The sequence below is a fragment of the Ranitomeya variabilis genome, chromosome 5 (assembly GCF_051348905.1).
Source record: "Ranitomeya variabilis isolate aRanVar5 chromosome 5, aRanVar5.hap1, whole genome shotgun sequence".
NCBI classification, from domain to species: domain Eukaryota; kingdom Metazoa; phylum Chordata; class Amphibia; order Anura; family Dendrobatidae; genus Ranitomeya; species Ranitomeya variabilis.
Window position 1 is genome coordinate 21401267 of NC_135236.1, and position 26890 is coordinate 21428156.

The following is a 26890-nucleotide window of genomic DNA, read 5'->3' on the forward strand; positions in this document are numbered from 1 at the left end:
TGTAACCCCAGGACAACTGGAAAAGGCAATTTATCAAGTACAAACAAATCTAAAGATTCCTGGTGTTCCATATTCACAGTGAGTGGAAACCCGGTGACCTTTCGAGAAACGCACCCATGCTCTAGAGGAGTGTTATTAGTGATGAGCGAGCACTAAAATGCTCGGGTGCTCGTTGTTCGGGTCAAGCAGATTGGTATACTCGGGTACTCGGCCAGAACAACAAACCCAATGTAAGTCTCGATCCCCCCGGGGGTCCTTTTAAGGTCTAAAAATGTCTGAAAATCATGGAAACACTGCTCAAATGACACAGGAACATCATGTGGATCACCCCTGTAAGCATTCCTGACTCCCAGTTCACATCTTTAAACAATTTTTTCTGAGATTCATGCCATTTTTCCCAGTACCACAAAAAACCACTAAAACGAAACCAAAACGGATTTTGCTGGGAAATATGTTAAGGTACATCCTTTGCAGGTTAATGACTTGCCTGTAAGGCCAAATAATTAACCCCAGACTGAAAATTTCCTCCCACACTTAGGCTTAGTTCAGACGCAGCGTTTTTGAAGCGTTTTTCAACTTTAACATTGCTTTCAAGCACTACAAATGCATTCACTGGGAAATGTTATTGTAACATGTAACAACCCTAGCTGGCCATGTAGTGTGGGACACATAAGCAGACCCATCTTGTTTCATTTATGAAAGAGGGACTCTTAAAGGCACAGGGCATATTTTTACTGGTGCATCAGATGGCATTAATCTTCTTAAAGTGCCATTATGAAACAGTGGGTCTCCTAAGCTGTTGAAGCCTATGCTTTGAGTGGATGGGCTGCCAAGATTTACTACGCACCCCAATACCCCTTTCATAAGATGTCCAGGATGGCCTCCTGAAAAAATGTTGCATTGAATGCAGGGCCTGCCCTGCTACCAATTCATATGCACCCCAATAAGCCTTTGAACCCACATACTGGATGGGCCCATTAAAATCCACTTGTATTCTTTAATGGTATGATAATTCCCTCTTTCAGAATTTACAGGATAATTTGGCTATTTTATTTGCCATGTTTTTAACACTAAGGTTCAGATACAGCTTTAAATAAGGCTAATACGTGCAATACAATTCAATTTTATTGCAAACTACAAATTCAAGGAATAGTATGTTTGAATAGTGTGAGTGTGTGCACTTTTGTATATGTTAACATACAAAGGTTAATAAGTACATATAAGGATTAAATACATATAGTGATTACGTATATAAAGATTAACTACATACAATATGCATACATTATCCACAAGAGGCTTTTAAGCATCATCCATCTGGAATATCAGAGAAGCAACACAAGACAGAGAACCCCTGGGAGATTACCTACACTGCATGGGCATCCCCAATTATGCAGGTATCAGCACACTGTACATGTACAGGTACCCCAGTTTTAGCATCTGTCTTAGTCATGTTTCTCTGGTCTTATATAGTGATTTACACTATGCAGTAACTCTAGTTTCTCCCAGCCCTTCAAATGGTCAGCTTTCAAAGTTGTATGAAACTGAGATATCATGGAGTTAGACGAGGGCCCATAAACACCTAGAAAATAAAAGCCACAAGGATTTAGATCAAACCACCGCAGGCAGAGTTTCAGTAAACTTTAATGTGTTACAATTACAAACAGCAAATGTATAGAGGCTTAGAACTGTTTGTAAAGTGAATAAACAAACATTTCTCAAGATTGTGTCACTATGAGCATTGTCTGTCACATCTGTTACAAGAAATGCAGCTATGTGATTGTCTGAATGCATTCGGTGTACAGTATTTTATCTGGATTCCAAATCACCATTTGTATATATGCCATTTATACATTCGCAATTTGTACATTTGAGGCAGCCAAAGTTATGGCTGTCAAGGAGAGAAACTAATAAAGTCGACAAAGAAATATTTGTAATGAACTGCTGAGCCAAACTAACAGCATTGCTGTATCAAATTTATATAAAGTGCATTGTGTCCAATGTGAGCAACCAGGCAACACAAAAAAGAGCTTTTCAAGTGAGCTCGGTACACAAATGTTGTGAAGTGTTTTCCAACAAGGATGTGGTTTCACCAATAGGGGGTACCATTTTTAAAAATATACTATTGCCATCACAGCCCCCCTTTCTCAAAATTCTGAGGCCTAAAAAAGTACAGAACACATTTACCCAGGTCATGTCGTCAGAGATAAGGAAGAGACATTGCAGGAAACAGAGTTAGAAGTAGGCCCAATATAGGGGTGTGGGTGGCCCAATATAGGGCTGAGACTTGAAATGGAGGGCAAGAGCCGACAAACAGCTCCCTAATGTGGGGTCCTTTTTTTACTAAACAAAATAGTGCTATCAAAGCCCCCATGCCCAAAATTCACCATACAGAGCACGTTCACCCAGGTCCTCTAGTCGCAGTTAAAGGACAATGCAGGAGACAGAGTTAAGAAATAGGGAGCTGACAAACAATTCCTCAATGGGGGGTCCTTTTCTAATAAATAAACTAGTGCCATGATAAGCCCCATGCCCAAAATTCAGTGTCGAATAACAGTAAAGAGCACGTTAACCCTGGTGATCTAGTGGCAGTTAAAGGAGACATTCCAGGAGACAGAGTTAAGAAGTAGGCCCAAAGCAATGTAATACCCAATTCCCCAATGTGGGGTCCTTTTTATACTAAATAAATTAGTGCCATCACAGCTCCCTTGCCCAAAATTCACTGGCCTATAACAGTACAGAGCACGTTCACCCTGGTCATCTAGTGGTTCTGGATGATGAGGATGAGGATAAGGAGGATGATAAGAACAAACAGACCAAATCTGGAAGCATATACCTATGTGTGATTGTGAAGAGGTGAATGAGAATACACCTCCCAAAACAGAGAATGTATTTGAGGTTATGTTTCGCTGTTTTTACTTGGTGGTGTACAGAAGTTTTTCTCAATCCAGCCCTTGTTTTTTTATAAAAGTCAGCCTATCAGCAGTTTCATTTGACAGGTGGATGCGCTTATCTGTTATAATTCCACCTGCGGCACTAAAAACCCACTCTCACAGAACGCTAGCAGCAGGGCATGCCAAGATCTCCATGGTGTAGAGAGCCAGTTCATGCCACGTGTCCAGCTTGGATACCCAATAATTAAAAGGCACAGAGGAATGACGGAGGACATTTGTACGATCTGCAAGGTACTCCCTCACCATCTTCCCAAACATTGCACTTCCTGTGACTGCACCCCTTGCCTCTGTACCGACACAAGGGCAGGGTCTGAGAAAACTGTCCCAGAACTATGCCATTGTTCCCCTGCCTGAGCTGGATTTTTCTTCTGTCTCTCTCACTTGGACTCCTTGGTTGTACAATAAACTCTGAAGTCTGCTGCCAGCGTTCTCACATGGGAATTTTCTATGTAATTGTGCTACAAGGGCCCTTTGGTACTGCAACATTCTAGCACACCTCTCTGCCTCTGGCAGTAGAGATTTCAAGTTATCCTTGTAGCATGGGTCTAGAAGTGTCACCAACCAGTAATGTGTCACCCAAAATTTTTATAATGCGAGGGTCACGTGAAATGCAGCGCAACATAAAAGTCAGCCATGCTTGCCAGACTACTAACAGGCAAGACTTCCATGTCCTCACCAATAGGATGGCTGACCATGCCGTCCTCCTCATCCTCCTCATCCCTGTCTTCAGGCCATCCATGCTGGACAGACAGTATGACAGCTGTGCTTGTAGTACATCTATAGCGAATGAAAGTAGCTCCTGTTCTTCCTCCTCCTCCTACTCCTCCTTTTTGCCTAACAATCCACATTGAGAAGATATGAGGCTGGGCTGAGTGTAATCCCCCTGTATGGTTCCTTGCTCCATGTCCTCATGCTCTGCCTGCAATGCATCCTCTTTAATTGTGATCAGAGAGGTTTTCAGAATGCTGAGAAGTGGGATGGTGATGCTAATTATGGCATCATCGCCGCTCACCATCTTGGAGTTTTGGAGGATGGTACATATGTCTGACATCCATGTCCACTCCTGAGGTCTTTTGTGTGGAGTCTGAACTGAATGTCAACGGCCTTGTTTATTTTGGTAGTCAACAACTGCCCTTTTCTGCTCGCAAATCCTTACCAACATATGCAGCGTAGAGCTCCAATGTGTGGGGACATCACACACACCAGTCAGTGAGCTGGAAGCTGCAAACGATGCTGAAGCACAGCAAGGGTGGCTGAAGCTGTAGCTGACTTAATAAAAAGGGCAGACAGATGGCGTACTTTCACTTGCAGATCCGGGTAGCTTTTCAGAAAACGTTGAACCACGAGGTTAAGCACATGGGCCAAGAAAGGTACATGTGTGAGCTCATCTTGCCTCAGAGCCGCCACCAGGTTATGGCTATTGTCACACACGACCGTGCCTGGCTGTAGGTTCAGCGGTGTCATCCAAATATCTGACTGCTCTTTCAGCGCTGTCCACAATTCTTCAGCATTGTGCAGTTTGTCACCTATGCAGATAAGCTTCAGCACAGCCTGTTGCCGCTTGACTGAGGCAGTGATGCAGTGCTTTCAGCTTCTGACTGATGTGTTGATTTTAGAGATGGAGGATGAAGAGGAGGAAGAGGTGCAGGAGCTGTAGACTGTGGGAGGCAACCCTGATTGACATAGGACCAGCAATCCTCAGCAAGGGGAGGATGTATTCCATCCCAAGGTCCGACTGGGTCTCGGCTTCCACTATGTTAACCCAGTGTGCCGTCAGTGAGATGTGCCGTCCCTGCCCACAAGCACTTGTCCACGTGTCCGTGGTTAGGTGGACTTTCCCTGTAACAGTATTGCTGAGGGCACGGGTAATGTTGTGGGACACATGCTGGGGTAATGCTGGTACGGCACACTGGGAGAAATAGTGGCGACTGGGGACCAAGTACCTTGGAATTGCTGCAGCAATCAGGTTGCGGAAAGCTTCGGTCTGAACGAGCCTAAAAGGCAGCATTTCTAGCGCAAGCAGAAGAGAAATATTTGAATTTTAGGAATGTGGCCTTCCAAAGACTGGGGCACAGACAACTGAAGGCTGTGCTGGAACAAGGACATGGACGGGCTTGATGATGGTGCTACTTCACTGGGGGCAACAACAGGTGCAGGGCTAGAGGCATCTTCACATGCACGGTGTACTGGGGATTGGCTTCTACGCAAAACAGAGGACGAAGCAGTGGTGTGATCTGCAGACAGTGATCCTGGAGCATGGGATTCGGCCCACAAAGTCTGGTGCTTTGCTGCCATGTGCCTGATCATGCTGGTGGTGGTCAGGCTGGTTGTTTTGCTACCCCTGCTGATGTGGGCATGGCAGGTGCTGCAAATGGCCTGTTTGGGGTTATGGGCAGAGTCTTTGAAAAATAACCAGACTCGGGAAGATCTAACAGTTGGAATGGCAACTTCACTCATGTTGGTGTTACGGGGAATGGATGTACGCCTTCTGTCTATGGCCACCACACGGCTTCTTCCTTGCTGTTGGGGGGATATGCCTTCTTCCCCATTTGTGCTGTTGTCCTCACTCTGCATGTCTTCCTGCCAGGTTGAGTCAGTCACATAGTCATCCACCACCTCGTCTTCCACATCCACACCCTGCTCCTTCTCCTGACTTTCTGGCAATTGTGTCTCATCATTGTCCTTCTCTTCTGACACTTTCCCACCATTGCCTTTATGTGACTGGGGCTGGTCAAAACTTTTGGCATCTCTACATGCGATCTCAGCTGTCAACTCTTCAGGTTGACCGGCTGAGAGTCAGGAATCTTGAAATGGAAAACTGATCAGCTCTTCGGAGTGTCCAAGTGTGGGATCAACTGTGTCAGGGCACTCGGCATGGTGGGAGGAGGGAGGATCAGGGTAAAAAATATCCGGGCCACACTCACGGCTACTCAGACTTGATCATGTGGAAGACATGGTGTTGGTGGTGGTGGCTAAGTGACTGGAAGCATTATCTGCTATCCAACCAACAACCATTTCACACTGCTCTGGCTTCAATAGTTGTGTGCTGCGGTCCCCTAGAAACAGGGACAGGAAGGTCGAGCAAGAAGATGTGGGTCTTTGTTTTGGCCTACTTTCACCTTGGCCACGGCCTCGTCCTCTGCATGCACCATGAGCATCTCGTCCACTTCCTCGTCCCTTGCCCATTTTAAATGGACAACGGCACTATTTTAAAAGCTCAACACAAATGTATTTATTAGGAGCGAAATAATATCTGATCAATATGCCTGCAAATCTATGATTTTTCAAACACAAACACCAGACAGGCCTCAGCCTGACATAACAGACTGTATTCAATTTTGGGGGGCATTTTTGTGAATTTAATATTATGCAAAATAGTGCTGCATATCAGTAGAGTAACAGACAGCAAAAACAGTGGCAAAACGACCTAAAATGCCAAAACTTTGAGCACGCAGATATAGGAGGCCTGTCATTGAAATATCACACTGCCAAATATGTGGCCTGTAAGTTTCTGAATGCAAAATATTGCTTTATTTAAGTAAAGTAAAAGACATCAAAAAAGTAGTAAACTGGCCTACTATGCCCAAACTTTGAGCATGCAGATATATGGGGCCTGTCACAGAAATATCACACTACCAAATAAGTGGCCTGTAGTTTCTGAATGCAAAATAGTGCTGTATATATGTAGAGTAACAGACAGCAAAAAAAGTGGTGAACCGGCCTACAATGCACAAACTTGGAGTATGCATTGTAGGGGTTGTACTTGCTCAGGTGCGATGGGTGACACTCAGGAGACACGTTTCCTTAAAAGTTCACAGGTTTATTGCTCCATAAACCACATTGCAACAGGAACAACAGGTAAACAGTCTTACATCACACAGATGCATCCTCAAAGTCCATAGTGGAGCTCCGCTCTCTCAGGTCTGTGGGCACACAGACTGTGCTATGTCCAGCACGTAGGCTCTCCAGCCTAAAGATGGTCTCTGTGTGTTGTTCAGGATGTCCGTCCCCACATAGAACCGTCCAACACACAGGCCACTCTGCAGTGTCCAGCCAGGATACCTGGAAGTGTGTCCACCCTGACAGACTTCCAAACACTCTCACCATGTGCTACACACACCTCCTTTACAAAGGTGTAACCACACCCAGGTACCTGTCACATGGCCAGTCAGGTGAGCGTGACATCACCACAGGTCCTTACACACAAAACCATCTTACATGTTCAAACACGCCTCTTTGGGTGGGTTTGTAGGTGACTGAACTCACCCATCTCTCCAATCACCTGGAAGCCTTCCTAATGTAAACAAATCCCTCAGCAGTAGATCTGCTTGAGCAAAACATACACAGGCTTCCATCACAGGGCCACCCACCTCTGCGATACATATCGTCCATTAATCACATGTCCAGTCACTATGCCACTGCAGATATATGAGGTGAATTTAAACAAAAAAAAAAAACAATGGTGGCACAATGCTAGCACACACAACTATGCTACGTATGCCTGACAAACTATGATTTTTAAACAGGCATCAGTCGGACAGAACGGACTGTATATTTTTTTTGGGGGGGTGAATTTTTGGGAAAAAAAATGCAACTAAGTATATAGTAAAGAATCTGCAGCAGCATCAGACAGTTATGGAGTTTGGGGAGAGATGCTGTGGAAGCTATGTACACACATACAGTGCCTACAGGCCTTGCACTGATGTGGATATGCTGTGCCCTGCCTACCTAGCGCTGCAATATCGGGACCCACGAATTAGCCCTAAAAGGACTATTGGTTTCTCAGGAGTTGTGGATTTAACAGTTGCAGACATACACTACTATAAAAACCACGATTCTGACCCTGTCTCGGCAGCAGCTCTCCCTACTCTTGCTGAATCCGGAGCAGAATGCGGTGAGCAGGGCGGCGCCAGGTCTTTTATACTCGGGATGATGCTGTGCGGCCAAGCCAATCACTGCACTACCACAACAAAGATGGCTGCAGCGTTTCATGGCCTGGCAGACAATCCCAGCAGCATGATTGGGTCTCTAAATCCACCAAAAATGCTGAGTGGAGACACCAGTTACCGCCAAATAATCCCGGAAATGCTCGGCTCTCGGCAAGTACACCAAGTACACTGATACTCGGGCGAGTAACGAGTAGTGGCGAGCACATTCACTCATCACTAAGCACCACTACAGGAAAAGGGTTTGTTAAAGGTAGAGAATCAACCTTATACTTTTCTAGAAATTGTTGATCAATCAAATTAAGTGCTGAACCACAGTCCACCATCACTTGAAAATCAATCAAATGACCACGACAGGTAGAACTACCAGAGAAAGAAACTCCTGCAGACCGTAAAAATGCAACGGGAGGGTTACTCTGATTGACCTTTTTTTCTCTTTTCCTTGCTTATGCGTCCTTCACATTGCTTAATAAAATGGTCAGCCTTACCACAATAAAGGCATAGCTCCTGAGAGAACCTTCTCTCTCTTTTCTGGGAACGAGAGGACATTGCCCCAAGTTGCATCGGTTCTCCGCTGTCAAAGGGGCTCTCCTGAGAGACTGGTTCCAGCAAAATTGAAACCTTCTCCTCATTCTGTCTATCGCTCAATCTTCTATCCACCCGGATAGCTAACTGCATAGCAGCTTCAAGTGTAGCAGGTGCAGGATATGCACTGAGTAAATCTTTAACCCTGTCATTCAAAACTGCTAAAAACTGACTTCTGATTGCTGGATCATTCCAATTGACTCCTGCAGACCATCGTGTGAACTGGGTACAATATCTCTCAGCATCGCCAGAACCCTTTTTCAGCTGTCTGAGTTCTTCCTCGGCTGTAGTGACCCGATCAGGATCATCATATAATTCCCACATAGCAGAAAAAAACACTTCTACTGACATCAAACAAGGGTCATCCGGACGCAATGAAAATGCCCAAACTTGCGGCTCACCTCGCAATAACGACATAATTCCCACGCGCTGTAATTCAGCCCCTGAAGACCTGGGTCTAAGCCGAAAATAAAGTAAACATGCATTTTTAAACGAAAAAAAATCCTGCCGTTTACCAGAAAAACATTCAGGCAAACCCACCTTAGTTTCTTCAGAGCGGATTCCAGGGCAATTACTCACTTCCTATTGTAAGGTGGCAACTTTCAATGTTAAGCCTTGCAGGCGTTGAGCAAGACCTTGAATGCTGTTCATATTGCAGAAATCCGGGAGGGATTTTTTTTAATACTTCTTTCTGGCTGGACAAACTTATGAAACTGCAACACAGGACTAAGGTAGAAGGGGGGAAACTGACCCTGCACTATGACTAGGCTGAAACCCTATGATGGAATGGGTGACCCATTTTTTGCGAATAGACCCACTGACGATCCTAGGTTAATCTCAAGCGAAGACCTATAGATAGAGGGAAGGGGGTCCCTAAAAGATCTAAGGACGGGGTACAAAAATGGGTCACCTCCTTAATAGAAAACACAGAGAAGGCTGCAGAAACCAACTGAAAACAGAAACTAAGGCTAGCAGAACCAGAGGTCCCAGTACTGCACAAATAACACACACAGAAGACAAAGCAAAGCACCAAGCTAGAGCTCAAGCAGATTAACACTGTTGTCCAGCAAGGACTGGGAGGCAGGTGCTGGTTAATAAAGAGTGAAACAAACACTTGACCCAAGACAAACCCAGCACCAGAGGAAAAAGACCAGCAGCCAGAACACCACAAGAAAATTGTGGATAGTAACAAACTAAACAGATTCTCACAATTGAGGGAAATCACAGGAGGAGCCAGAATCGGGGAGAAAAATGGGCACAGAATTGATATTGAGTAGTGTGGGGGTATTCTAGAGATGGGGAAAGTGTGAGATGAAAGGAGGGGACAGCATGTCGAGAAGGGGGAGTGTGATGAGGGGGCACAGTGGAGAGACTGGGCATTATAGGGGCACAGTGTGAGAGGACAGAGTGTGGGTCATATTTTGTGCAGGGAACACAATGAGTAGCAATAATTTATGCAGGAGGTCAGTGTAGGGCAGATATGTTTATGTAGGAGTGCAGCGCCCCCACTGCCGCAGGGCCGAGGGGTACCCGGTACCGGGCCTCTGAGTCTCTGCTCTGGGGGTTGTCACGGCGGCTAGGCCCGGTCCGTGACCCTGCTGAGGGGCGCTCAAATAATAGGAGTGGATGGTCGTGGTGGTGCGGTGCAGTAAATAACGAGGACACCAGGTTGCAGTCTCTTTACCTCTTTACTGAAGGCTTCTGGGTCCTCAGTCCGGAATACGGTTTACCAGACTGCGCAAGTCCGGCCGGTCCGATGGCACCTCCAGAGTTTCCTTTGCAGGTGGAAATCTGTGCCTACCTGCTAGCGCTTGTGTGTTGTGGTCCTCCCCTGCTGTGCTTACGGGATAGTACCCCACAACTGTTGTGTCTGTTTCTCGTGTTCCCTCACAACTCAATTCTGATGTTCTTCTACGTCCCCCTGATCTTACGGTTAGGACGCACCCGTATGACGGGGAGGCTCGGAGGTTCTTCCTGGGCTCTATCGTCACCCCTCTCCTGTTGTTACCCCCCTGTGTCTTCCTGGGTCTGTGTGAGACAGCTCGCCTCTAACTGACTGTCCTGCCGTAAGTTTGAAGTTTGGCCTGGAGCTCTATACTTCCTCGGCGTTCCGGCCACCGGTTATGCGCCTCAATAGGATGTTGCCTCGGTCTTACAGCACGACTCCTACTGGTATTTTCCTTGTTCCGTTGATCTCGTTTCTCACTCAGCACAATAAATCTCGCTTCTTATCCTTTCTTGGGGCACCGCCGCTATATCGTGCAGGCACGGTCCCGTAACGTTCTCTCTGTTCGCTAGGCCTCTGTCAGGATCGCACCCCTGACAGGGACCCCTCTGAATCTTCCCCTGCAGCACCCTCTGCCACAAGGTGTTGCCTGGTTCCAACCCAGTCAGCTTCTCTCCTAACTTCCTATCTAACCCCCAGTTTTACCAGACTGTGAGGAGTGGCCTAATACATAGTGCCCTTAGCTCCCCCTGGAGGCCAGACTGTGAAATGTATTGGTGTCTGTGATACCTGGTCAGATGAACTCCTTCAGTGCCATCAGACGTACCATAGCTCCCCATAGCGGCGGAGTGTCAGTACTGCAGCAACCAGGACTCTGGGGCGCTGCAGGAGCATTATAATGACACTAACATTTTTAAGTTATTGTGTAGGAATGTGCTGTAGAAGATTAGATAAGACGACTGTTTGCAGAGACGAGCTGTAAGGGCTCATTTCCACATGCGAGAAACACGTCCGTGTCTCGCGTGTGGAAACCAAGCTCTGGCGCCGGCACTCAGGAGCAGAGCTGTGCAGCTCCATGTGTTCCAATGCGGCCGCACGCTCCGCTCTGGAGTGCCGGCTCCACAGCTTGGTTTCCACATGCGAGATACGGACGTGTGCCTCGCATGTGGAAATGAGCCTTAACTGTGAAAATCTGGATAAGATGAAGAAATCTGAATGAAGAAAAGAAAGGCAAAAAGAGAAATTGGTCTCCAGCGACGAAAAGCATAACTTTAAAGTAAAAAAAACTTAGCTTTTAATTAGTCCATTAAAATCATACATCCAGTGTAGGTAACAATGCAGAGAGCCCACACAGATGAACCGACGCGTTTCAGCAACAAGCCTTAATCATGGCTAAGGTCTGCAGTCACTCTAAGTGACTGTTGTGCAGGAGCAAAAAATCGCAATAGGGTCTTTACCAATATCAAAGAAAATATTTATAAAGGGAACCTGATACATTTATGTGACACACAACAGTTTTTAAGTACACAGCTGCTGCAGATCCATAGGTTGGCAGGTAAAATAGGAATAATAACATCACTAAAAGAGAAAAAGCCGCAAAACTTGCAATACCACGTCCAGGCACAAATGAAAACAGGATGCAGCAGGTCCCCCATGATAAAGGTAATGGCAGCACATGTACAAAATACTGAAATCAACCACGTCCTAACCCACCAAACATCAGTCAGTTGTCTGCCTAGTATTTTAATTGCACCAGGTCTGCAGAGGGTGTCCTTCACACCATTACATGAGATGCACCTCTATCTGTATAGCAGCCTATTACCAATGCTCCTTCTATTACATCAGGCGGGCGGCCAATATCACATGTGCACCCACAGGTCAGACACCCCACATTACCCAGCCACCATGGGAAAGACCTTGCCTGCACCCTGCAAAAAAAGAAAAAACAGTCATACTTGCAAAACCATGCCCAGACACAAAAGCACAAACATTATGCAGCAGGTGTCGCATGATAAAGGCGGGACAGGTTCAAATGACTGAAAACATCCGTCGGGTGGCTGCCTAGTATTCTATTTGCACACAGGTTTTCAGGGTTCAGTCCAGGTCTTTCCAGTGGTGGCTGGGTAATATGGGGCGTCTGGCTTATGGGTGCACATATGGTACTGGCCGCCCACCTGATGCAATGAGAAGGGGCGCTGATAATGTTGCTCTATGTATAGAGGTGCAGCTCATTAAATGATGGGAATGATACCCTATGAAGACCTGTGTGCTATTAGAATACTAGGAGCAGCTCCATGGATGTTTAGTGGGTTAGTAAGTGGCTTGTTTTCAGTATTTTTCACCTGTGCTAATTTTCTGTCCTTTTTTCAGTGAATTTCAATTGTAATAATGAAGAAACTTGTGTGTATTTTCAACATTGCTGGAAGAATGATGAATGGATCCAGGATGTAAGGAACTGAATTACTCAGGTTTTATTATCGACACATTTCGAAGTAGACATCTAAATTCTCACAGAATGAACACTGCACACTGTCAGGTTTCTCTGGTGCCGGCAGTGAGAGGGGGAGGTCATGAAATCGCAAGTATGCACTTTGCATACATGCGGTTACGTGCCAACTAGATATACATGGCCTTGCTCATTGAAAATGAATAGAGCAAGGTCAAACACCTCTAGGCGGAATGTGATCAGAAGTAAGCAAATCGCATACTTGTTCTCACGGGATGGTGCACTCTTGACTCTGGCAGAGGAGAATCCTAAAAGTGTGCAATCATGCACTGTGAGAATTCAGAAGCCTGCAGTCGGCAAAGGTGCTTGCAGATTTTCATCACAAACCTAAACATAGAATTTAATTAACAGCATGTAACAACCTCACTGTAATGTAATATACTCACTGGTTTCAGCTCTTTATACTGATTCCAGAAGTCATCACATAGCCACTTCACTCATACAATTTTCATACTTACGGTCATGTGACAACTAGCTTTTCTTCCTGCTTCCCTCAGTATTTCACTGAACAATGATTAGGAAGAGCAGCTCATCTACATGTTGCTGTAAGTGAGCAAATCGCATATGAATGAGTGGTCACATGATGATTTCTCAAACTATATGAGAGGGAGGGAGCGACAAGCAATTCTTGCTCTGGGTGGTGGAAAACCTAGATACACCCTTTCAAAGAACTGCCAGAGGAGCAGGCAGGAGTAAGAAAAGGCAGAGGAACAAGAGATGTATTTTCTAATAGTAGTTGGATAATGAAAAACTCCAAAAAATTCAACAATTTTTGTTTCTTCATTTACAGCAATGCCTTCAACTGTGTTGATCACCAGAAGCTTTGGAATACCATGAAAGATATAGATATGCTGAACCATCTGATCAGTCTCATTAGGAGCCCTTACATTGACCAAGAATCAACATTCCGAACAGAACATAGTGACACAGTATGGTTCACAGTAGATCAAGGAGTCAGACAAGGCTGCATCCTGTCACCATTTCTCTTCAATTTATATTCATAAGCTATTTTCAGGAAGGCTGGATTTGCCACAAATGAAGAAGGAATCAAAATTGTTGGACAAACCATCAATAGTGTTAAATACGCCGATGATAAAACATTGACAGCAACAAGCATAGAGGGAATGAAGGGCAAATGTTGTAGAGTCAAGAAGAAAAGTTCAAATATGGGATTTCTATTCAACACAAAGGATACAAAAACAATGACTACTGCCAGTTATGACCCGGACATATTTGAGATTGATGATGACGAACTGGAAGCTGTAAAGTATTTCAACCTATTTGGATCAATCATCACTCAAAATGCAGTGATGGCAGCAGATGTCAATAGGAGAATATCTACGGGCAAATCAACAATTTAGTCACTGGACTGGATTTTCAAATCAAGGAACATTTCACTGGCAATGAACACACAGCTCATACATTGTCTGTTATTTCTGTACTAAAATATGGAGGCTAAACTTGGACAATAAAAAACAAGAAAAAAGAAGCAAGGTCACCAAAATGTGGTGCTTGATAAAAATGTTATCAATACTATGGATGGCAAGAAGAACAAACAAAACTATTTTGAAACAAATCAAGCCAGACATATCACTCAAAGCAAGGATCACCAATCTACAACTTGCCTACTTTGGACACATCAATCGATGAGTGGATGCACTGAAGAAAGACATCATGGTCGAAAGAATAGAAAGAGCAAATCAAAGAGGAAGATCAGAGACCCCCTAGCTTCATACAATCAAGATAATGGTGGATTTAAATAATAATAATGATATGGCTACTACATGAAACACCGTGACAAGCAAGAAACAAATTATCCAACAGTTTCTTAAAGTAATCCAGCAAAACTCATGTTTTATAACCTCATGGGCAGGGTCCTCTCTCCTCTTGTACTAGTTGCAATTTTTGTTTAAGATTACTGTACTCGTTTTTATTACGTGTACCCTTTTCACATGTAAAGCTCCATGAAATAAATAGCGTAATATTAATAATAATAATAATAATATACAGTAAATCGTGTGTGACACTAGTCACAACCCATGGCTAGGCCGTGAATCAGCACAGTCAGAAGTTCTGGAATCAATAGTAAAAGAGCACGGAGTAAACCAAAGGAGAATACAAAGTCGTAAGTCAGGTCACCTGCCAGGGTCAGAATACCAGAGAAAAAGCAGATAAGCACAGGGGCAATAACAAACGGATAGTCTGAACACAGTCCAAAGGTCAGCAGCGGAATATCAAATGCAAAGGGGCAATGACAAACGGGTAGTCTGAAAACAGTCCAGAGGTAAGCAACGGAATATCAGATTCAAAGGGGCAACAACAAATGGGCAGTCTGACCATGGTCCAAATGTCAGCAGCAGAAGACGATCAGATCTTACACCACAGGGTACAGGTGAACACACCAGAGAGCACAAGCTTAGAACAAGCTTTTGACTGGCAATGATCTGAGCCAGACAGCTCATCTAAATAGCAGGGCATTTACCAAGAACATGGAGCACCTGTGGAAATCTCTGCACCTACCAGTCAGATAGATCAATCAAAGCACTGACAGCTCAACACACCCCAGCACAGGATAGGATGACAGAGCTGTCCATCACAGAGTCCCAGACACTCTGAGCAGAGGAATCATGACATCTTGCTTCCTGGCCAGTGTAGAAATGGTAATGAACATGGACAGAACAGAGTGATCTAGTAGCAGCCATGAACTTGACTTCGTTTTAGATAGTCTCATAGATTCTCATTCTCTGCATGCAGGGCCAATTTTAGAGAAATTTGTACCCTGGGTGAAATTTAAAGTGGACCCCCCAATCCTGAATATTCCACTAACAACACTGTAACAGTCAAAGAACAGAAAACATTGGCAGAATTGCTTCTTTTTGTACATCCTAACTCCAAAAGAATAGAATAAAAAAGCTGTTGAAAAAAAGTCATATTCCCCCAAACTACTCAACTAAATCCTCTTTGGCTTCAAAACCAATTCACTAGTGTCCCTGCGAGTCATTATTGATTTTGCAGCTATAACAGAAGGTTAAGCCACAAGATCACTACAGCCAAGTGCCAAGACTGGCAAAGACCACCAGAGCATCGGTGCGGGAGCCGCTGGGGATTTATCACTAATATGCTTTTTTTTAATTCTTAGAAAACCCCTTTAGGCTGTGTTCAAACACCTCGTTTTTGCTGCAGCTTGCTTTGCCTCAAAATCCAGAGTGCTTGCAGGAAAAAGGCTGAGCACAGTATGTGCATTTTTATGTGTTTAGTGAGTGTTATTGCAGTGTTTTGTTTTTACTTGCATTATTGTTTCATATTTCTTTGAATAGGGAAATTCTGCTGCAAAAAAGTTGAAAGAATTGACATGTAATGCATTAAAAAAGGTGTCTTCTGGTCTGTTTGTATCTGACTGGTATATTTGGGGTAGTTTGGAGTAGTATAGTAGATTTCACTATTCCATACAATAGTTTATAAAGGCCTGTTCACACTGTGTTTCTGCAGCACGTTCAGGGGTTCTGCCTAAATCCCCCTAAAATAGGATTCAGACAAATCCATGAGGGGGCTATAGGCTACAATGAATGCCAAAAATAGGAGTCTAATTCTCTAACAGCGCTCTTTTTGCTTGGGATGTCAGTTTAGGTGGATGGTCATGTCTTGGTAGGTTTGCAGTTGTGCCATATTTCTTCCATTTTTGGAGGATGTATTGAGCAGTGCACCATGAGATGTTCAGCACTTGAGCTATTTGTTTATAACCTAACCCTGCTTTACTCTTCCCCACAACCTTATCTCTGACCTGTCTGGTGGGTTCCTTGTGTTTCTTGATGTTTGATTCCTAATGTTCTGAAACCTCTCAGGCCATCACAGAACAGCGGTAGTTAATCTAAGAATAAACCACAGACAGTCGGATGCAATTTACTAATTATGTGATTTTTGGGCACTCAGGGTTTTTATAAGGTGTACAACTACAGGGGCTGAATACAAATGTATATCACAATTTTCAGATTAACATTGTTAAAATAATTAAAAAACCTTGTATTATTTACTTTACACTTCACAAATACTTGATACTTTGTGTTGATGTACCATATAAAATCACTGCAAACAAAAGCTGAGGAGAAAAAAATAAAGCAAGGGTAGGGTTTAACTGGTTGATAAATATCAGTTTTATAAATAAAATAAAAAGTACATTTAAGTTTTTTGGATGTAGTATAATAAAATGAGGAAAAGTTCACAGGGTATGAATATTTTTTCAATACACTGTTTGCAAATCAGCAAAATGGCAGCCAGGCAGTAGATATTTTGTGGTATTATCATAAAACGAATTACTAAAAATTCTGAATTTGTCGTAATATGAAATGTGAATAAAATTAATCTTACACTAATTTTGTGATCTCAAGTGAGGAGGCATTTCTAATAGATACACAGAGATCATAAGTTGGGATAACTTTACCCTTGATAGAAAGTTTTGGAAGTCTTAGTATTTCACGCTTTTCGATCTGTGAGATTATCCATGACGTTAGCGCTGCCTGATGTGCGTTCTCCTATATCAGAGCCCTCAGCTGCCTCTGCCGGTGATAAGACTAAAATATGAGATAATTCTAATTCTGGCTCTTGCAGTCACACGTCACTGTTGTGTTACAGCTGTCACTCACTGATAATGGCGCAGATACAGCTCCAATGTTTATGCTATTCATATTATGAATATGACATACTCGATTACAATACCAGGATCAGAGAAATACAAATGTGTGAAAAGTTTTTGATAATGAAATTGTCACAATGCAGCAAACAATTATCCAGAGAGTTTAGATATTTTACTCCCATTTTCTCTTTTCTGAAATATGCTCTGCATAAAGTAAAAGTTTCCTCCATGTGGAGGAAAATAAAAATTGTAGAAATCAAAAGTGAAAGTAAAATATATTTCAACTGCTTTGCACCGTTTTGACTTTAATAAGAAGAAAGTCAGATGAAACGTCTCCAGTTACCTTTTTATTGCACCAGTCCAGTGAGCAGGGAGAGAGGAGTCACGTAACAATTTATGGTCCAGGTCTTGTATTACCGTCTTTTCATGTGAAATGCTCCTTCTTTAAATAAGTGTTCAAGAACCCTTCCTACCGGGTAGTTGCTGTTTGCTGAATCCTCCTGATAGCTGATTCCTCCTCCTGACAGCTCACTCCTCTTCCTGATAGCTCATTCCTCCTCCTGACAGCTAACTCTTCCTCCTGACAGCTCATTCCTCCTCCTGACAGCTCACTCCTCCTTTTCACAGCTCACTCCTCTTCCTGACAGCTAACTCTTCCTCCTGATAGCTCATTCCTCCTCCTGACAGCTAACTCCTCCTCCTGATAGCTAACTCCTCCTCCTGATAGCTAACTCCTCCTCCTGATAGCTAACTCCTCCTCCTGATAGCTCATTCTTCCTCCTGACAGCTCACTCCTCTTCCTGATAGCTCATTTTTCCTCCTGACAGCTAACTCCTCCTCCTGATAGCTAACTCCTCCTCCTGATAGCTAACTCCTCCTCCTGATAGCTCATTCTTCCTCCTGACAGCTCACTCCTCTTCCTGATAGCTCATTCCTCCTCCTGACAGCTCATTCCTCCTCCTGACAGCTCATTCCTCCTCCTGACAGCTCATTCCTCCTCCTGACAGCTCACTCCTCTTCCTGATAGCTCATTCCTCCTCCTGACAGCTCATTCCTCCTCCTGACAGCTCATTCCTCCTCCTGACAGCTCATTCCTCCTCCTGACAGCTCACTCCTCCTCCTGATAGCTCATTCCTCCTCCTGACATATATAATGCAATGACAGATGATGGAGCATAGGAAAACTTCTTTTCTAATGGAGGAGCTGATGGACTGGTCGTCTTGTCACCAACTGGCCCATCAGCAGTCATTTTATATCTAACAAGAGAGGGGATTATGTAATAGAGGGCACTGTGAATAACAAAAATAATAGGAATACACTATGTAAGAGACAGCACTCTACATAACAGCAGATGAAGCTATATAATAAGGGATGGCGCCACATATAACTAGAGAGGATGGTATATAATAAGGGACGGGGTTATACATAATATAAGAGGAAACTATGTAACTAAGAACGATGTTATACATAATAAGGGAGTACACTATATACTAAGTGTTGTGATCCGCTTTTTGGGCTCCCCTGGTGGTGGCTGGTGGTACTGGAGACTTGTGTGTGCTTTTCTGCCTCAGCTCACCTGCTTCCATCAGTTTTGGGAGTTCCCTATTTAGCCTTGCTCTCCAGTCACTTCCTTGCCGGTCATCATTGTAACCTGAGTCATTCAGTTGCATGTTCCTGCTACTAGTCTGCTGATCAGCTAAGTGGACTCTTGTCCTTTTGTTTTGTATTTTTTTGTCCAGTTTACAGTTTTGTCATTTTCTGTTACTGGAAGCTCTTGTGGACTGAAATTGCCACTCCTGTGTGATGAGTTGACACAGGAGTCTTAAAGTAATTTCAGGATGGGTTTTTGAAAGGGTTTTTCAGCTGACCGTGAAGTCCTCTTTTGTATCCTTCCTCTATCTAGTAAGTGGACCTCGCTTTGCTAAATCTACCTTCATACTGTGTATGTCTTTTCCTCTGAACTTACCGTTAATATATGTGGGGGCTACTATCATCTTTGGGGAATTTCACTAGAGGTAAGCCAGGTCTGTTCCTTCCTCTTCCAGGCGTAGTTAGTTCTCCGGCTGGCGCATGGCATCTAGGCAGCCGTAGGAATGCTTCCTGGCTACTGTTAGTTGTGTGGTAGATTTAGGTCACGGTCAGCTTGAGTTTCCATCACCCGAGAGCTAGTCTGTTATTTTTGTGTTTCTGATGTTCCCATGCCATTGGGGAATCATGACAGTATGACCGGCCACTGTTAAAGTAATTGGCAGAAGAAAGGAGAGTAAAAGAAGTCTGTAGATTTTTTTTTTCCCTCTCTTGTTTGCTACTTAGTTGGCTCAGTTGTATTTCTGCTCTATTTACTGCCTTGCCTTTCTCTCCTTCTAATCCTTGAATGGCTCTGATCTCTCCAGTTTAAGGATGGACCCTCAGAGTTTGGCTGCAGGTTTAAATAATCTTGCTACGAAGGTTCAGAATTTACAAGATTATGTTATACGTACTCCTATTTCTGAACCTAAGATTCCTACACCAGAGGTATTTTCCGGAGATAGATCTCGGTTTCTGAATTTCAAATGTAATTGTAAATTATTCCTTTCTCTCAGACCTCACTCCTCTGGAGATCCTGTTCAGCAGGTTAAGATTGTGATTTCTTTGCTGCAAGGTGACCCTCAAAATTGGGCATTTTCATTGACACCAGGGGATCCTGCGTTGCTCAATGTGGATGCGTTTTTTCTGGCTTTAGGGTTGCTGTATGAGGAACCTAATTTGGAGATTCAAGCTGAAAAAGCTTTAATAGCCCTGTCTCAAGGGCAAGATGAAGCTGAGATATACTGCCAAAAATTTCGTAAATGGTCTGTGCTTACTCAGTGGAATGAGTGTGCCCTAGCGGCAAATTTCAGAGAGGGCCTTTCTGATGCCGTTAAGGATGTCATGGTGGGGTTTCCTACGCCCACAGGTCTGAATGAGTCCATGACAATGGCGATTCAGATTGATCGGCGTTTGCGGGAGCGCAAACCCGTGCACCATTTGGCGGTATCTTCTGAAGGGACGCCAGAGAAAATGCAATGTGACAGAATTCTGTCAAAAAGCGAGCGGCAGAATTATAGGCGCAAAAATGGCTTGTGCTTCTACTGTGGTGATTCCGCGCATGTTATATCAGCATGCTCTAAACGTACTAGGAAGGTTGACAAGTCTGTTTCTATTGGCACTTTACAGTCTAAATTTCTTCTGTCTGTAACTCTGATTTGTTCATTATCAGTTATTACCGTGGATGCCTATGTGGACTCTGGCGCCGCTCTGAGTCTCATGGATTGGTCCTTCGCCAGGCGCTGTGGGTTTGATTTGGAGCCTCTGGAAGTTCCTATACCTCTGAAGGGTATTGATTCTACACCTCTGGCTTGTAATAGACCACAGTTCTGGACGCAAGTGACTATGCGTATGACTCCAGACCATCAGGAGATGATTCGCTTCCTCGTGTTGTATAATTTACATGATGTTTTAGTGCTTGGATTACCATGGTTACAATCTCATAACCCAGTACTGGACTGGAAAACTATGTCTGTGTTAAGCTGGGGATGTCGGGGGGCTCATGGGGACATACCTTTGGTTCCTATCTCGTCATCTATTCCCTCTGAGATTCCGGCATTTTTGTCGGATTTTGGGGATATTTTTGAAGAGCCTAAAATTGGTTCTCTCCCTCCCCACAGAGAGTGTGATTGCGCCATAGATCTGATTCCAGGCAGTAAATTTCCAAAGGGTCGTTTGTTTAACCTATCTGTACCTGAGCATGCTGCCATGCGAGAGTATGTTAAGGAGTCCCTGGAAAATGGACATATTCGTCCTTCATCACCTTTAGGAGCTGGGTTTTTCTTTGTCTCTAAAAAGGATGGCTCGCTGAGGCCTTGTATTGATTATCGACTCCTGAATAAAATTACTGTCAAATATCAGTATCCGTTGCCGCTGCTTACTGATTTGTTTGCTCGCATAAGGGGGGCTAAGTGGTTCTCCAAGATTGATCTCCGTGGGGCGTATAATTTGGTGCGAATTAAGCAAGGGGATGAGTGGAAAACCGCATTTAATACGCCTGAGGGCCACTTTGAGTATTTAGTAATGCCTTTCGGCCTTTCTAATGCGCCTTCAGTTTTTCAGTCCTTTATGCATGATATTTTCCGTGAATATCTGGATAAATTTATGATTGTGTATTTGGACGATATTTTGATTTTTTCTGAGGACTGGGAGTCTCATGTTCAGCAGGTCAGGAGGGTTTTTCAGGTCTTGTGGGAGAATTCTCTGTGTGTAAAGGGTTCTAAGTGTGTTTTTGGGGTTCAAAAGATTTCCTTTTTGGGGTACATTTTTTCCCCTTCTTCTGTTGAGATGGACCCTGTCAAGGTTCGGGCTATTTGTGACTGGACGCAGCCTACTTCTCTAAAGGGTCTTCAGAAGTTCTTGGGCTTTGCTAATTTTTATCGTCGATTTATAACTGGTTTTTCTGGTGTTGCTAAGCCTCTTACGGATTTGACTAAGAAGGGTGCTGATGTTGCCAATTGGTCCTCTGCCGCTGTGGAGGCCTTTCGGGAACTTAAGCGCCGCTTTTCGTCTGCCCCTGTGTTGCGCCAGCCCGATGTCTCTCTCCCCTTTCAGGTTGAGGTCGATGCTTCCGAGATCGGAGCGGTGGCGGTTTTGTCGCAGAAAAGTTCCGATTGCTCAGTGATGAGACCTTGTGCGTTCTTTTCTCGAAAATTTTCTGCCGCCGAAAGAAATTATGATGTCGGTAATCGGGAGCTTTTGGCCATGAAGTGGGCATTTGAGGAGTGGCGTCATTGGCTTGAGGGTGCTAGACATCAGGTGGTGGTTTTGACTGATCACAAGAATCTGATTTATCTTGAGTCTGCCAGGCACCTGAATCCTAGACAGGCGCGCTGGTTGTTGTTTTTCTCTCGGTTTAATTTTGTGGTCTCATATCTACCAGGTTCTAAGAATGTGAAGGCGGATGCCCTTTCTAGGAGTTTTGAGCCTGATTCCCCTGGTGATTCGGAACCTACAGGTATCCTTAAGGATGGGGTGATATTATCCGCTATTTCCCCAGATCTGCGACGTGCTTTGCAAGAGTTTCAGGCGGATAGACCTGATCGCTGTCCACCTGGTAGACTGTTTGTTCCTGATGATTGGACCAGTAGAGTCATCTCGGAGGTTCATTCTTCTACGCTGGCGGGTCATCCTGGAATTTTTGGTACCAGGGATTTGGTGGCTAGATCCTTCTGGTGGCCATCTCTGTCTCGAGATGTGCGTGTTTTTGTGCAGTCTTGTGATGTGTGTGCTCGGGCCAAGCCTTGTTGTTCTAGGGCTAGCGGGTTGTTGTTGCCCTTGCCTATTCCGAAGAGGCCTTGGACGCACATCTCGATGGACTTTATTTCTGATCTTTCTGTCTCTCAGAGGATGTCTGTTATCTGGGTGGTGTGTGACCGTTTTTCTAAGATGGTTCATTTGGTGCCATTGCCGAAGTTGCCTTCCTCGTCTGAGTTGGTTCCTTTGTTTTTTCAAAATGTGGTTCGCTTGCATGGTATTCCTGAAAGTATCGTTTCTGATAGGGGTACCCAGTTCGTTTCTAGATTTTGGCGGGCATTCTATGCCAGGTTGGGCATTGATTTGTCTTTTTCGTCTGCCTTCCATCCTCAGACTAATGGCCAGACGGAGCGAACTAATCACACTTTGGAGACGTATTTGAGGTGTTTTGTGTCTGCGGATCAGGACGATTGGGTTGCCTTTCTGCCGTTGGCGGAGTTTGCTCTTAATAATCGGGCTAGTTCTGCCACTTTGGTTTCCCCTTTCTTTTGCAATTCGGGGTTTCATCCCCGTTTTTCTTCTGGTCAGGTGGAGTCTTCGGATTGTCCTGGAGTAGATGCTGTGGTGGATCGGTTGTATCGGATTTGGGAACAAGTGGTGGACAATTTGAATTTGTCCCAGGAGAGGACTCAGCGGTTTGCTAACCGCCAGAGTCGGGTTGGTCCTCGCCTTCGTGTTGGGGACTTGGTGTGGTTGTCTTCCCGTTTTGTCCCAATGAGGGTTTCTTCTCCTAAATTTAAGCCTCGGTTCATCGGTCCCTATAGGATTTTGGAGATTATTAACCCTGTTTCCTTTCGTTTGGACCTTCCGGCATCTTTCGCTATCCATAATGTGTTCCATCGGTCGTTGTTGCGGAGATACGAGGTGCCGGTGGTTCCTTCTGCTGAGCCTCCTGCTCCTGTGCTGGTTGAGGGTGAATTGGAGTATGTTATAGAGAAGATCTTGGACTCCCGTATTTCCAGGCGGAGACTCCAGTATCTGGTTAAATGGAAGGGCTATGGTCAGGAAGATAATTCTTGGGTAACTGCCTCTGATGTTCATGCCTCGGATTTGGTTCGTGCCTTTCATAGGGCTCATCCAGGTCGCCCTGGCGGTTCTTGTGAGGGTTCGGTGCCCCCTCCTTAAGGGGGGGTACTGTTGTGATCCGCTTTTTGGGCTCCCCTGGTGGTGGCTGGTAGTACTGGAGACTTGTGTGTGCTTTTCTGCCTCAGCTCACCTGCTTCCATCAGTTTTGGGAGTTCCCTATTTAGCCTTGCTCTCCAGTCACTTCCTTGCCGGTCATCATTGTAACCTGAGTCATTCAGTTGCATGTTCCTGCTACTAGTCTGCTGATCAGCTAAGTGGACTCTTGTCCTTTTGTTTTGTATTTTTTTGTCCAGTTTACAGTTTTGTCATTTTCTGTTACTGGAAGCTCTTGTGGACTGAAATTGCCACTCCTGTGTGATGAGTTGACACAGGAGTCTTAAAGTAATTTCAGGATGGGTTTTTGAAAGGGTTTTTCAGCTGACCGTGAAGTCCTCTTTTGTATCCTTCCTCTATCTAGTAAGTGGACCTCGCTTTGCTAAATCTACCTTCATACTGTGTATGTCTTTTCCTCTGAACTTACCGTTAATATATGTGGGGGCTACTATCATCTTTGGGGAATTTCACTAGAGGTAAGCCAGGTCTGTTCCTTCCTCTTCCAGGCGTAGTTAGTTCTCCGGCTGGCGCATGGCATCTAGGCAGCCGTAGGAATGCTTCCTGGCTACTGTTAGTTGTGTGGTAGATTTAGGTCACGGTCAGCTTGAGTTTCCATCACCCGAGAGCTAGTCTGTTATTTTTGTGTTTCTGATGTTCCCATGCCATTGGGGAATTATGACAACTAAGGGACTGTGCTATACATAATAAGTGAGTACACTATATACTAAGGGATGGTGCTATACATAATAAGGCTATGTCCCTGTATCTGTGTGCAGTGTGGTGTGCTGCCCGTTTTTATGGATGCATTGAGAATGTCTTATTCTGGTCCTCAAAATCAGATCCCAACAGAACATTCTCTGACCCTCACGGACCTTATTCTCAGATCCGTGATTTTCATGTATTTGTGAATGGACCTATAAAACTCTATAAGTCCGTGTGCCATATGATAAAAAACCTGGAAGCTCACGGACATTTCACACAAATGTGAGAATGTAGAATAAGGGTACCGTCACACAGTGCCATTTTCATCGCTATGACGGCACGATTCGTGACGTTCTAGCGATATCGTTACGATATCGTTGTGTCTGACACGCTAATGCGATCAGGGACCCCGCTGAGAATCGTACGTCGTAGCAGATCGTTTGGAACTTTCTTTCGTCGCTTGCTCACCCGCTGACATCGCTTGATCGTTGTGTGTGACACCGATCCAGCGATGTGTTCGCTTGTAACCAGGGTAAACATCGGGTAACTAAGCGCAGGGCCGCGCTTAGTAACCCGATGTTTACCCTGGTTACCAGCGTAAACGTAAAAAAAACAAACAGTACATGCTTACATTCCGGTGTCTGTCCTCCGGCGTCTCAGCTTCTCTGCACTGTGAGCGCCTGCCGGCCGGAAAGCGAGCACAGCGGTGACGTCACCGCTCTGCTTTCCGGCTCTGGTGCTTACACAGTGCAGAGAAGCAGAACGCCGGGGGACAGACACCGGAATGTAAGTATGTACTGTTTGTTTTTTTTACGTTTATGCTGGTAACCAGGGTAAACATCGGGTTACTAAGCGCGGCCCTGCGCTTAGTAACCAGATGTTTACCCTGGTTACCCGGGGACTTCGGCATCGCTCCAGCGCCGTGATTGCAAAGTGTGACCGCAGTCTACGACGCTGGAGCGATAATCATACGTCGCTGCGATGTCACGGATCGTGCCGTCATAGCGATGAAAATGGCACTGTGTGACGGTACCCTAAGGGATTTTACAGATAACATTATCATTCCCCATCACACAGTGCAGACACAGAATAATATCTACATCCAGGCAGCGCTGACATCTCGTCTGATTAGAGCCGCTTCCTCCTGTTTGTTCTCCATCTGGTCAGACCTTCATGTCGACATCTCCCAGCCACAACTCGTCCTGTAACGATAATCAATGCAGCCCTGAAAATATCAAGGTCACATACATTGTATACATACATGTGTCTCCCCCCAAATACAGATATGTAACCATCATCAATATACTATTATCCACCCACCAATATAAATATACAGTGATCATCAGCACTGTGCCCCTATTCCTATAATCTCTGACTCCCAATAATATAAATTATTCAATCTGTGATTCTCCCCTATTAACTGTTCGGCTATGTGCACATGGAATATATGGAAGGTTTTACAGTACAAGAAACATGAACGAGATCCCTGAAGTCTCGTGCACACGCTGCTTATTTTTTCCTTGCAGATTTGCAGCAGATTAAAATCTGCATAATGTAAATTCTTGCAGCGTTTTTGACCCGTACTAATAGGGAAAATTAAATAACAAAAGCATGGCAAAAAATAAATATATATTACACAACTTTCTTCCTGCCAACACATTAGGATATACAGCAGAATTTTCTCCTGCAAATCCTGAACGTGTGCACATAGCCTTAGTCCCTGTCCTGTGTCCCCATTATTCATTATAAGTACTTGATAGCATCTTCTCCCACCCCCATAATTATTATGATGCTATCAGCTACAGAGCATCCGCCATCTCCCAATTCATTACAAGTCCCTGACAGCGTCGTCTCCCACCTTTCAGTTCATTATAAAGGGTACGATGCACCTTATCACCTCCTCTCCCCAATAAATGTTAAGCCTCTGATAGCATCTGTTGTGAATTAGACTTTTTGGCTCCCTCTTGTGGTTACTAGTGATATGACTCTGGGATTTTCTTCCCTCAATTTACACCCACCTGGGTCGTTAGTCCAGGGGTGTTGCTATATAAACCTTCTGGATCCTTAGTCCAGTGCCTGGCATCGTTGTAATCAGATCCTTTCTGTTTGCTCCTATCTGTTGGTCCTGGTTCGTGCAAAATTAAGCTAAGTCCTGCTTCTTTGTTTTTTGGGTTATTTGCTTGCTCTCATTTTTGTCCAGCTTGTACTAAATGTGATTCCTGACCTTGCTGGAAGCTCTAGGGGGCTGGTGTTCTCCCCCCGGGGCGTTAGATGGTTCGGGGGTTCTTGAATTTCCAGCGTGGATATTTTTGATATGGTTTTTGCTGACCATATAAGTTATCT

At 44.5% G+C, this 26890-nt stretch overlaps 1 protein-coding gene across 3 annotated transcripts in view; it reads right to left on the reverse strand.

Annotated features, from left to right (window-relative positions):
* LOC143773251 (NACHT, LRR and PYD domains-containing protein 1a-like) overlaps positions 1-17934 on the reverse strand; it is a 183434-nt gene extending 165500 nt beyond the window's left edge. Inside the window, exon 1 of one of the 3 annotated variants that reach the window (XM_077260742.1) lies at positions 17688-17934. The gene's annotated coding sequence lies outside the window, so the exon portion shown is untranslated. Of the gene's footprint in view, positions 1-13100; positions 13173-17687 lie in introns of those variants that run through there. The other 2 variants (XM_077260744.1, XM_077260743.1) reach the window with 2 other exon arrangements.
* Between the last annotated feature and the right edge of the window lie 8956 nt (positions 17935-26890).